The sequence below is a fragment of the Odocoileus virginianus genome, chromosome 3 (genome assembly GCF_023699985.2).
Source record: "Odocoileus virginianus isolate 20LAN1187 ecotype Illinois chromosome 3, Ovbor_1.2, whole genome shotgun sequence".
Classification (NCBI taxonomy): Eukaryota; Metazoa; Chordata; class Mammalia; order Artiodactyla; family Cervidae; genus Odocoileus; species Odocoileus virginianus.
In genome coordinates, this window is record NC_069676.1 from 25,925,777 (window position 1) to 25,936,878 (window position 11,102).

An 11,102-nucleotide genomic window follows, 5' to 3' on the forward strand; every position below is an offset into this window, starting at 1 on the left:
GGTGGCACTAGTGGTAAAGAACCCACCTGCCAATGCAGGAGACATAAAAGACTCAGGTTCAATCCCTGGGTTGGGAAGATAACCTGGAGGAGGGTATGGCAACCTGCTCCAATATTCTTGCCTGGAAAAACCCATAGACAGAGGAGCCTGGCAGTTACAGTCCATGGGGTCACAAAGAGTTGGACATGATTGAAGTGAATTAGCATACAGTCATGGTAATTCTATTTTTAATTTTCTGAGAACCCTCCATACTGTTTTCCAGAGTGGCTATACCAACTTACAGTCCCACCTAACAGTGAAAGAAGGACCTTTTTCTCCACACCCTCTCCAGCATTTGTTATTTGTAGAGTTCTTAATCATGGCCATTCTGACCACCATGAGGTGATACCTCATCATAATTTGATTTGCATTTCTCTAATTATTATCACAGTAATCTAAGTCTGTGCCCCAGTCACTAATGCCGAAGAAGCTGATGTTGAATGGTGCTGTTATCACCTACAAGACCTTCTAACACCAGAAAAAGATGTCCTTTTCATCATAGGGGACTGGAATGCCAAAGTAGGAAGTCTAGAGATCCTTGGAGTAACAGGCAAGTTTGGCCTTGGACTACAAACTGAAGCAGGGCAAAGGCTAACAAAGTTGTGCCAAGAGAATGCACTGGTCGTCCCAAATACCCTCTTCCACAACGCAAGAGATGACTCAACACATGGACATCACTAGATGGTCAATACTGGAATCAGATTGATTATATTCTTTGCAGCCAAAGATGGAGGTGATGGAATTCCAGCTGAGCTATTTCAAATCCTAAAAGATGATGGTGTGAAAGTGCTGGCTCTTAATATGCCAGCAAACTTGGAAAACTCAGCAATGGCCACAGGACTGGAAAAGGTGAGTTTTCATTCCAATCCCAAAGAAAGACAATGCCAAAGAATGTTCAAACTACTGCACATTTGCACTCATCTCACACACTAGCAAAGTAATGCTCATGCTCAAAATTCTCCAAGCTAGGCTTCAACAGTATGTGGACCAAGAACTTCCAGATGTTCAAGTTGGATTTAGAAAAGGCAGAGGAACCAGAGATCAAATTGCCAACACCCTTGGATCATAGAAAAAGCAAGAGAATTCCAGAAAAACATTTGTTTCATTGACTGTGCTAAAACCTTTGACTGTGTGGATCACAACAAACTGTGCAAAATTCTTAAAGAAATGGGCACCTTACCTGCCTCTTGAGAAATCTGTATGCAGGTCAAGAAGCAACAGTTAGGACCCAACATGGAACAGTGGACTGGCCAGAGGGAAAGGAGTATGTCAAGGCTGTATATTGTCACCCTGCTTATTTAACTTCTATGCAAAGTATATCATGCAAAATTCTGGCTGGATCAAGCACAAGCTGGAATCCAAATTGCTGGGAGAAATATCAATAACCTCAGATATGCAGATAACACCACCCTTATGGCAGAAAGTGAAGAAGAACTAAAGAGCCTCTTGATGAAAGTGAGAGAAGAGAGTGAAAAAGTTGGCTTAAAATGCAACATTATACAGATGGCTAACAAACACATGAAAAGATGCTCAACATCACTCATTATCAGAGAAATGCAAATCAAAACCACAATGAGGTACCATTACACGCCAGTCAGGATGGCTGCTATCCAAAAGTCTACAAGCAATAAATGCTGGAGAGGGTGTGGAGAAAAGGGAACCCTCTTACACTGTTGGTGGGAATGCAAATTAGTACAGCCACTATGGAAAACAGTGTGGAGATTTCTTAAAAAGTTGGAAATAGAACTGCCATATGACCCAGCAATCCCACTTCTGGGCATACACACCAAGGAAACCAGATCTGAAAGAGACACGTGCACCCCAATGTTCATCGCGGCACTGTTTATAATAGCCAGGACATGGAAGCAACCTAGATGTCCATCAGCAGACGAATGGATGAGGAAGCTGTGGTACATATACACCATGGAATATTACTCAGCCATTAAAAAGAATTCATTTGAATCAGTTCTAATGAGATGGATGAAACTGGAGCCCATTATACAGAGTGAAGTAAGCCAGAAAGATAAAGACCATTACAGTATACTAACACATATATATGGAATTTAGAAAGATGGTAATGATAACCCTATATGCAAAACAGAAAAAGAGACTCAGATGTATAGAACAGACTTGTGGACTCTGGGAGAAGGCGAGGGTGGGATGTTTCAAGAGAACAGCATTGAAACATGTATATTATCTAGGGTGAAACAGATCACCACCCCAGGTTGGGTGCATGAGACAAGTGCTCGGGCCTGGTGCACTGGGAAGACCCAGAGGGATCGGGTGGAGAGGGAGGTGGGAGGGGGGACCAGGATGGGGAATACATGTAAATCCATGGCTAATTCATTTCAATGTATGACAAAAACCACTGCAATGATGTAAAGTAATTAGCCTCCAACTAATAAAAATAAATGGAAAAAATAAAAAAAAAAAAAAATGAAAATGAAGATCATGGCATCTGGTCCCATCACTTCATGGCAAAAGGATGGGGAAACAATGAAAACAGTGACAGACTTTATTTCCTTGGGCTCCAAAATCACTGCAGATGGTGACGGCAGCCATGGAATTATCAGACAATTGTTCCTTGGAAGAAAAGCTATGACAAACCTAGCAGCATAGTAAAAAGCAGAGACATTACTTTGCCGACAAATTCCATATAGTCAAAGTATGGTTTTTCCAGTAGTCATGTATGGATGTGAGAGTTGAACCGTAAAGAAAGCTGAGTGCAAAGAATTGATGCTTTTGAGCTGTGGTGTTGGAAAAGACTTGAGAATCCCTTGGACTGCAAGGAGATCCAACCAGTCAAACCTAAAGGAAATCAGTCCTGAATATTCACTGGAAGAGCTAATGCTGAAGCTGAAACTCCAATACTTTGGCCACCTGATGCAAAGAACTGACTCATTGAAAAAAAGACTCTGATGCTGGAAAAGATTAAAGTCAGGAGGAGAACAGGACAACAGAGGATGAGATGTTTGCATCACATCACCAACCCAATGGACGTGAGTTTGAGCAAGCTCCGGGTGGTGGTGATGGACAGGGAAGCCTAACGTGCTACAGTCCATGGACTCGCAAAGAGTCAAACATGACTGAGCAACTGAGCTGAACTGAATAGAGTGATTAGCGATATTAAGTATCTTTTCTTGCACCTATTGGCCATTTGTATTTCCTCTTTGGAGAAAGATCTATTTAGGTCTTTTTGCCATTTTTCAATTGGGTTGTTTGTTTTTTGTTGTTGTGTAAGCTGTTTGCATATTTTGGAAAGTAAGCCTTTGTCAGTCACATTGTTTGCAGATGTCTTCTCCCATTCCATAGGTTGTCTTTTCATTTTGTTTACAGTTTTCTTTGCTATGCTAAAGCTTGTAAGTTTGAATAGATCCCATTTGTTTATTTTTGTTTTTATTTCTGTTGCTTTGGAAGACTGACCTAAGAAAACATTGGTATGATTTAGGTCAGAAAATGTTTTGCCTATGTTCTCTTCTAGGAGTTCTATGTTTCCTTGTTTTATGTTTAAATCTTTAAGCCATTTTGAGCTTATTTTTGTGTCTGTTGGGAGGGTGTGGCCTAATGTCATCAATTTACATAAGGCTATCTATTATTTGGCCTCTTTAAATCACATATAACTGAAGCTCACTCAGCCCAGAACACAGCTTTGCATTCTTATTGGCATATAGAGAAACTAGTGAGGAGAGAAGTAGCATTTTCCCCAAATAGTCCATGTTGCTGCAAAGACATGGACAGTGCCAGACTGTGGGATGACAGTCTTGGATAGACTGCTTGTACTTGCATGTCCCAGGCTGAAATGATGATGATTCTAGACTCCTAGTATAGAAAAGCCTCTTAGGGATATTTCAACTATGCCGGAAAACAGATATCTGATAGACAGGTTTCAACATGATCATAAGTTCCAAACTGGGACTGGAAGTCTTAGGAAAATATAAGTCCTGTTGTAAGATGACCACTTAATTGGGTACAGCCCTACGCCTCATCTTTATCAGTCCTAGAGGTAGCTGACTGAGTATCTTTCTTCTGAAAGTACAAGAATTAGTCCCCCAAAATGCTGTTAGAAAACACTTAGCCCATCATCTTTCCCCTGAAAGTACCCCTACTGAGCAGTGTCCTTGTGCCATACCAAGGCACACATGTCAGGTGTCCTTAGCGGAGACGCCAATCCCTTATCCAATAATTTGAAGTCAAGCAGTGAAAAGCAATCCAAACTACAGCAGGGAAACAGCTGATGTTTGGTTGAATTCCTCAAAACAGCACGTTGCATGAATTACCCAGAATGTTAAATATTATGATTTTAATTCCATCTAAAATATTTTTTAAAATTTCCTTTTTCAATGAGAGAGCATGACAGATAATTTTTAACATGTCTCCAAAAAATAATAAGGTGAAATGATATCATTGAGATACTTCTAGAAGAATGTGAAGGCAGCTCCCTTTTCTGTTCTGATATCTTTTGTAACCAACTGTGTACCATGTTAGTGATTTGCATATAACAGCCCCCAGCACAAATTAAATGAAACAAGATCCCATTGCAACTAATAAACTCACTGTAACAAGTCCCTCAACTTTGCCTGGTCACAGTGCTCAGTGAGATCACCATGTGTGGAACTGAATTGCAAGATAAAAATAGCATTGTTCGGTGCTTTTAAACCCATACAACTCTATATTTCTCTTTGGAAATAAATTTTGTTTAATGACCAGTGATTAGCTCCTCTCTGGTTTGCTATAATATTAGTCTTGGCAGTTTTTTTTTTTTTTTAATCACTAGTGTTACCAGTACTTTGGAAGAAGAGCTGCAATTTAAACATATTTTGAACAGAAGAGAAAAAGGCAGCCGGGTTCTTTTGGCATCAGTTCACACAGCCTATCATTCCAAAACATTGCTGGTTTTACACTGATATCATCAACCAATGTCAGCACAGCTGAGGTAACTGTGCTAATTAACTGTCCCGAACCAGCTGAGAAAGCTTGTATAAACTCCATGGGAATATGAGCTGTTAGAACAAAATTCTATCCAGTGGAGCTAGGGACCAAACCCAAATATAGAATCAAAACATGGAACAGTTGCCCTTACCCATCAGGTGATAACATCATCAGCTCAAGATGTCAGAGAGTTAGCAAAGTTGAATACAGGGCTGGTATGACAGAATAAAAATTAACCACATGTAAAGAGTTCAAGGCGTCCTCCCATCTCCTGTTTACAACAGAGATTAAGAAATGACCAGTCAGTATATAGCATCTCCAAAGATAGAAAGCACTGCCCTTGCAATGGTTGATTCTCAAGAGAAAAATCAGTCCAACCTAAGAAACATTAGGATCTCTAAGAGGCTGCTTAAGTTGTGTACAATTAGGTGGGGAGGTAGGGACAGTTGTCCCAGGCATGTGATGCAAGAGGAAGCTGTGGTACATATACACCATGGAATATTACTCAGCCATTAAAAGAATTCATTTGAATCAGTTCTAATGAGATGGATGAAACTGGAGCCCATTATACAGAGTGAAGTAAGCCAGAAAGATAAAGACCATTACAGTATGCTAACACATATATATGGAATTTAGAAAGATGGCAACAATAACCCTATATGCAAAACAGAAAAAGAGACACAGATGTATAGAACAGACTTTTGGACTCTGTGGGAGAAGGCGAGGGTGGAATGTTTCGAGAGAACAGCATCGAAACATGTATGTTATCTAGGGTGAAACAGATCATCAGCCCAGGTTGGATGCATGAGACAAGTGCTCGGACTGGTGCACTGTGAAGACCCAGAGGCATCGGGTAGAGAGGGAGGTGGGAGGGGGGATCAGGATGGAGAACACATGTAAATCCATGGCTGATTCATGTCAATGTATGGCAAAAACCACTACAATATTGTAAAGTAATTAGCTTCCAACTAATAAAAATAAATGAAAAAAAAAGAGAGAGTAAGTGTCCTTTGGTCTAGACAATAAGGGTTAAAACCTTGAGAGGGTGTGTAGCATTGTAACATAGCACTTGGATAAGAATGATTTTGCTTCAGAGACTTCAAGGAGCTTCAGGGTATTCAGGGGTAGGAGAGAGAGTTTTATAAAGTTTCTGTGGGCTATATACCCCTACCACCACCCTCCAAAAAAAAACCTGATAGAAATGGGTGAAGGGGATATAATTTTTTTTAAGTTTTAAAAAGACAAAATTATGTATCAATCTGCAGATGGTTCAGTTCAGGTCAAACAGGTTATAAATGTTAAAGGAGAAACCAAATCTTTTAAGCCATCACCCTTGTAAGATCATCATTTGGGTTCAAGAATTCAAGAATAGAGGAAGAGAGCACATTGTTTATTGAAGACTGAAAGTGTTTTTGTGTTATGGAGGAAATACTGATTACCTCCTATAATCATATCAATGACAAGAGAGAGAGAGACATGAAAGGAGGGACTATTGGGAAATAATTTCTCTAAAATCACAGGTTCAAGGTAAAAACTTCTTAAAGTAGGCTGGTTTCAGGTCAACCTGAAATTAAAAGAGTTGAAATCCTCCCCCATCTTTACTGTCTCCATCACAAAGAGAACCAGTGTTATACCAACAGAGGGTTGCCCTAGGAAAAGATACTTATGTGCTGTACTTAATAGAAGAGTGGTCCTAGCAGACTCTTGTCAATTAGTTAATGGCAGATTGGATATTTGGATATAAGAGATTTATAACCCATTCAAGACAAATAAATCATCATCTTATTAACTAGCTCAGTCTAATTTATATTTTCTTTAAGGATAGACCCATAATCATCAGAACTTTTCAATACAGTATGGATTTCAGGACTTGGTGAGAAAAGGGATAGACTGTTGTTTCCTTGATGGGTTGTTTTTTTTTTTTTTTTATGTTTATAAGGATTTCTATATGGAAGTAGACACCTCAGGACCTACACATAATGAAACATTCCATCATTAGACATGCTTCATTTTTGAAGTAATAGAACCTGGCCAACACTCAGGCTACCCAGTAATAATAAAAATTAAATATATTAATGAAAAATGTAATTCTTCTTTGGCTGTGCTTCTCTGGACACAACATTAAGACCATCTTGGGTACCATAAATTTGTAGATTGGCAGGCCTATATCAGGACTATGGAGGATCTGATTATTTTTCCCTGCTTGTAAGTGAGCAGGTTTTCCAAATTTGCTGGCATATTGAGTACAACACTTTAACAGCATCATCTTTAAGGATTTGAAATAGCTCAACTGGAATTCCATCACCTTCACTAGCTTTGTTTGTAGTGATGCTTCCTAAGGCCCACTTGACTTCAGACACCAGGATGTCTGGCTCTAGGTGAGGGAACACCCCATCGTGGTTATCTGGGTCATTAAGATCTTTTTTGCTTAGTTCCTCTGTGTATTTTTGCAATCACTTCTTAATATCTTCTGCTTCTGTTAGGTTAAACCATTTCTGTCCTTTATTGTGCCTATCTTTGCATGAAATGTCCCCTTCAGATCTCTAGTTTTCTTGATGAGATCTCTAGTCTTTCCCATTCTGTTTTTCCTCTATTTATTTGCACTGATCATTTAGGAAGGCTTTCTTATCTCTCCTTGCTATTCTTTGGAACCCTGCATTCAGATGGATATATCTTTCCATTTTTCCTTTGCCTTTACTTCTATACGTGTCTATTTGCTTCTCTTCTTTTCTCAACTATTTGTAAGGCCTCCTTAGACAATCATTTTACTTTTTTGCATCTTGGGAATGGTTTTGATCACTGCCTCCTGTACAATGTTATAAACCTCTGTCCATAGTTCTTCAGGCTATCAAATCTAATCCATTGACTCTATTTGTCACTTCCACTGTATAATCCTAAAGAATTTGATTTAGGTCATACCTGAATGACCTAGTGGTTTTCCCTACTTTCTTCAATTTAAGTCTGAAGTTTCCAATAAAGAGTTCATGATCTGAGCCACAGTCAGCTCCCAGTCTTGTTTTTGCTGACTGTATAGAGCCTCTCCATCTTCGACTGCAAAGAATATAATCAATCTTGGCAGAACACAAGCCTCATGGGGCAAAGACAAAGGACTTTATCACCCACAGCACACAAACAGCATGAGTTCATTTTCACATCAGTTCCCCTTGTTTCCACCCACTGCCCATGGGCTGATGAGTGGTTCAGGCATATGCTGAGTACATTGTTGGTTTGTCTCACAGCTCGGCAACCTCAGGCATAGAGAATAATGCGCTGCAAGCAAACCTGCCTTAGCCTTGCCCCAAAAGGTTGCATGATATTCATTATCCTGGGCAAGAAACAAACTATTACCTCTACTCCATAGGAAGATACTATCTCTATCTTCCAAGACTGTTTACCTTGCAAACATCCTTGAAAAGACAGCCCTTCTTCAGATGTGCAGAAATATAAGGAACCAATGGAGATTTGTCTCCTGACAGCCTCATACTAACAGAAGCTGCTGATAGTATAAGTGATGTTCTCCACTGCTCACTCACCACCAGCCACAGAAGCAACTCCAGTGTGGCAGCCAGTAAACGTAATGAGGCTGTGAAATTTCTACCCTGCTCTTGAGGTTATGCAGATCTGGGAGTATCTTCCTGGCTCCAGACCATGTGAAGGTATTAGAGACACCATTCATTTGGCCTCAGGTCACATAGAAGGAGAGCCCCGTCCATACTGAGTCATTATGTGAATTGTTTTCACATTGAAGAAAATGAATGTAAATCTCACCAATCCTTTTTCTGCCTTTCTCTTTAATTCTCCTCATTCCTATAATTTCTTAGGAGGCAGGAATCTTCCAAATCCTTAGGCTCTTGGAGAAAAGAGGGTTACATACTCATAAATAACTCAAAATGTCTGCTAGCTTGACTAATCAAACCCTTTGGACTATAGAGTTGGAGAAAACAACTTGGAACATCTAGTTCTGTGTCAAATGAAGATATATGAGGTGACATTGCATCCAGATTCTCCTAAGAAAACAAGAAGTCAGAAGTTAACTGCTCTATTTGAATTTCCATGGCATGAGTGCTTTAGTAAAATAGAACATGGGCCTGGAATCAGGGTGTCTCAAATACAACACTACCACTGTATAAGCCCTTAATAGGTCATAAGCCCTTTCATAGGTCTAAGTTAGGTCTCAATTTAGTCATCTATAAATTGGGACTGAAAATACCTATACCCTAGTGGGGGGTTTCATAAAAGAAAATTTTTGTAACACACTTCGCACAGTGCCTGGCTTTTTGAATAATCGTTATTGTTATGTGATATATTTATCCTACCACTCTTGAGAAGCCATAAAGTGCAATGTGGTAAATGCAGGGTTGCCCTTAATTTACTGCTTGGCCTGAGAAGCATTCTTACAGTTACCAGTAAATCAGGAGTTAGCTCCCAGTACTCTCAGCATCATGGAGGCGTGTCTCGCTATGTTACATGAATTTGACTTGGCTTCTTTGGTGGCAGACTCTACCTTTGTTCACCTAGATAACACAGTTCCAAGATGGGTGCCAGGAAATCTGGTCTCTGTAGAGCTTGATCTATTAATAGATCCTAGTGCAAAAGTCTCTTATAAAAATATTTCTAAAAATCACTCTCCTTTTTCAACTTTGGATAACTTATAGTGTGACTGTATTTTAAATCAAGGTTTTGAGTTGTGGAAAAATACAGCTTATATAGGTTAGAACTAGTTGAAAGTGAAAGTGTTAGTAGTATCCATCTTTTTGTGACCCTATGAACTGTAGCCCCCCAGACTCCTCTGTCCGTGAGATTCTCCAGGCAAGAATACTGGAGAGGATTGCCACTCCTTTCTCCAGGGAATCTTCCCGACCCAGGGAACAAACCTGGGTCTCCTGCATTGCAGGCAGATTCTGTACTGTCTAAGCCACTGGGGAAGCTGCCTTGAACTAATTAGTAGTGCTCATCTCTGTAATGCCACCCTGCTCTTCACACCGAATCTTACATCAAAGCAGTTAAATCAGTAAACCCCTGGAAGTTAAAGAAACTGGACTCAGAAAAAGTACTAAAGTGCCTTTCCCATTCAGTAGATTATCTCACCTCTGTACTGAGTCATTAACTCACTCTGCTGTGCTGTGCTTAGCGGCCCAGTGGTTTCCGACTCTTTGCGACTCCGTGGATGGTAGTCAGCCATGCTCCTCTGTCCATGGACAGAATTCTAGGCAAGAATATTCTAGAATAATAGGCAAGAATATTCTAGGCAAGAATACTGGAGTGGTTTGCCATGCCCTCCTCCATTTACTCACTACACTGATATTTACTGAGATTCCGTTGATGAGCAAATTACTATCCTGGACCCTGATTATTCCTGTGTGATTAAGGTCTTATGACCATAGTCAGAGAACTTACTGCTTAAAAGGAGAAGGCAGCTTTAATATTGTATCTGCCAGGATCCATGCTCAATGATAGATGTTCCTAAATACATATAAAGTAGGATTCTTTAGCTTTCATTTAACAGAAAAAGTCAACCTACCTTGTTTAAAATTTAGAGTAAAAAACATCATGTTGAGCAGTTCAATAGGAACTAGCTTTTGTAGATAGTTAATGCACATAATGTGCTTTTAACAATATCTGGTATCTAGTAAACACTCATTAAATTTTATCTATTATTAATACCTAGCACACTTACTCCAAGACTCTTAGGATTCATATATAAAATAAATGAGAACAGAGTGGATTTTGTACAAGGAATGCAGGACAGATTTTATAGAGAAAATATCTAAACTGGTTCTTGCTCTTAAGAAGACTGCCAACTAGACAAGGAAAGTCTTTCAAGGCAGAGGAAGTAACATAGCCAGGAAGTTTGAAGTACAGAGTGACTGGTTAAAGAAATGTGGTTCATCTATACAGTGGGATAATAAGCAGCCATTGAGCAGACTAAGGTAGAATCTATGCATTAAGTAATAATATTATTAATTAAAAATTGAAGTTCCACAGTAGTATGCACAGTACGTTCTCATTTGGTATTTAAACTTTGTATTTTTTAATAATCACTATCAATTTTTTAAATGAGAAACTATATTATGAAATCATGAATTAGCAAATTGTTTAGTTTTACAAGAGGAGTGAAGGAGGATGAAATGCAA

General features: G+C 39.4%; 1 long non-coding RNA gene across 1 annotated transcript in view; it reads right to left on the bottom strand.

Moving 5' to 3' along the window:
- Window positions 1–10,146, bottom strand: part of LOC139034350 (uncharacterized) — a 62,324-nt gene extending 52,178 nt beyond the window's left edge. Inside the window, exon 1 of the long non-coding RNA XR_011486794.1 lies at window positions 10,057–10,146. This is a non-coding gene — a long non-coding RNA (uncharacterized lncRNA). The remainder of the gene's footprint in view (window positions 1–10,056) is intronic.
- Window positions 10,147–11,102: the final 956 nt, after the last annotated feature.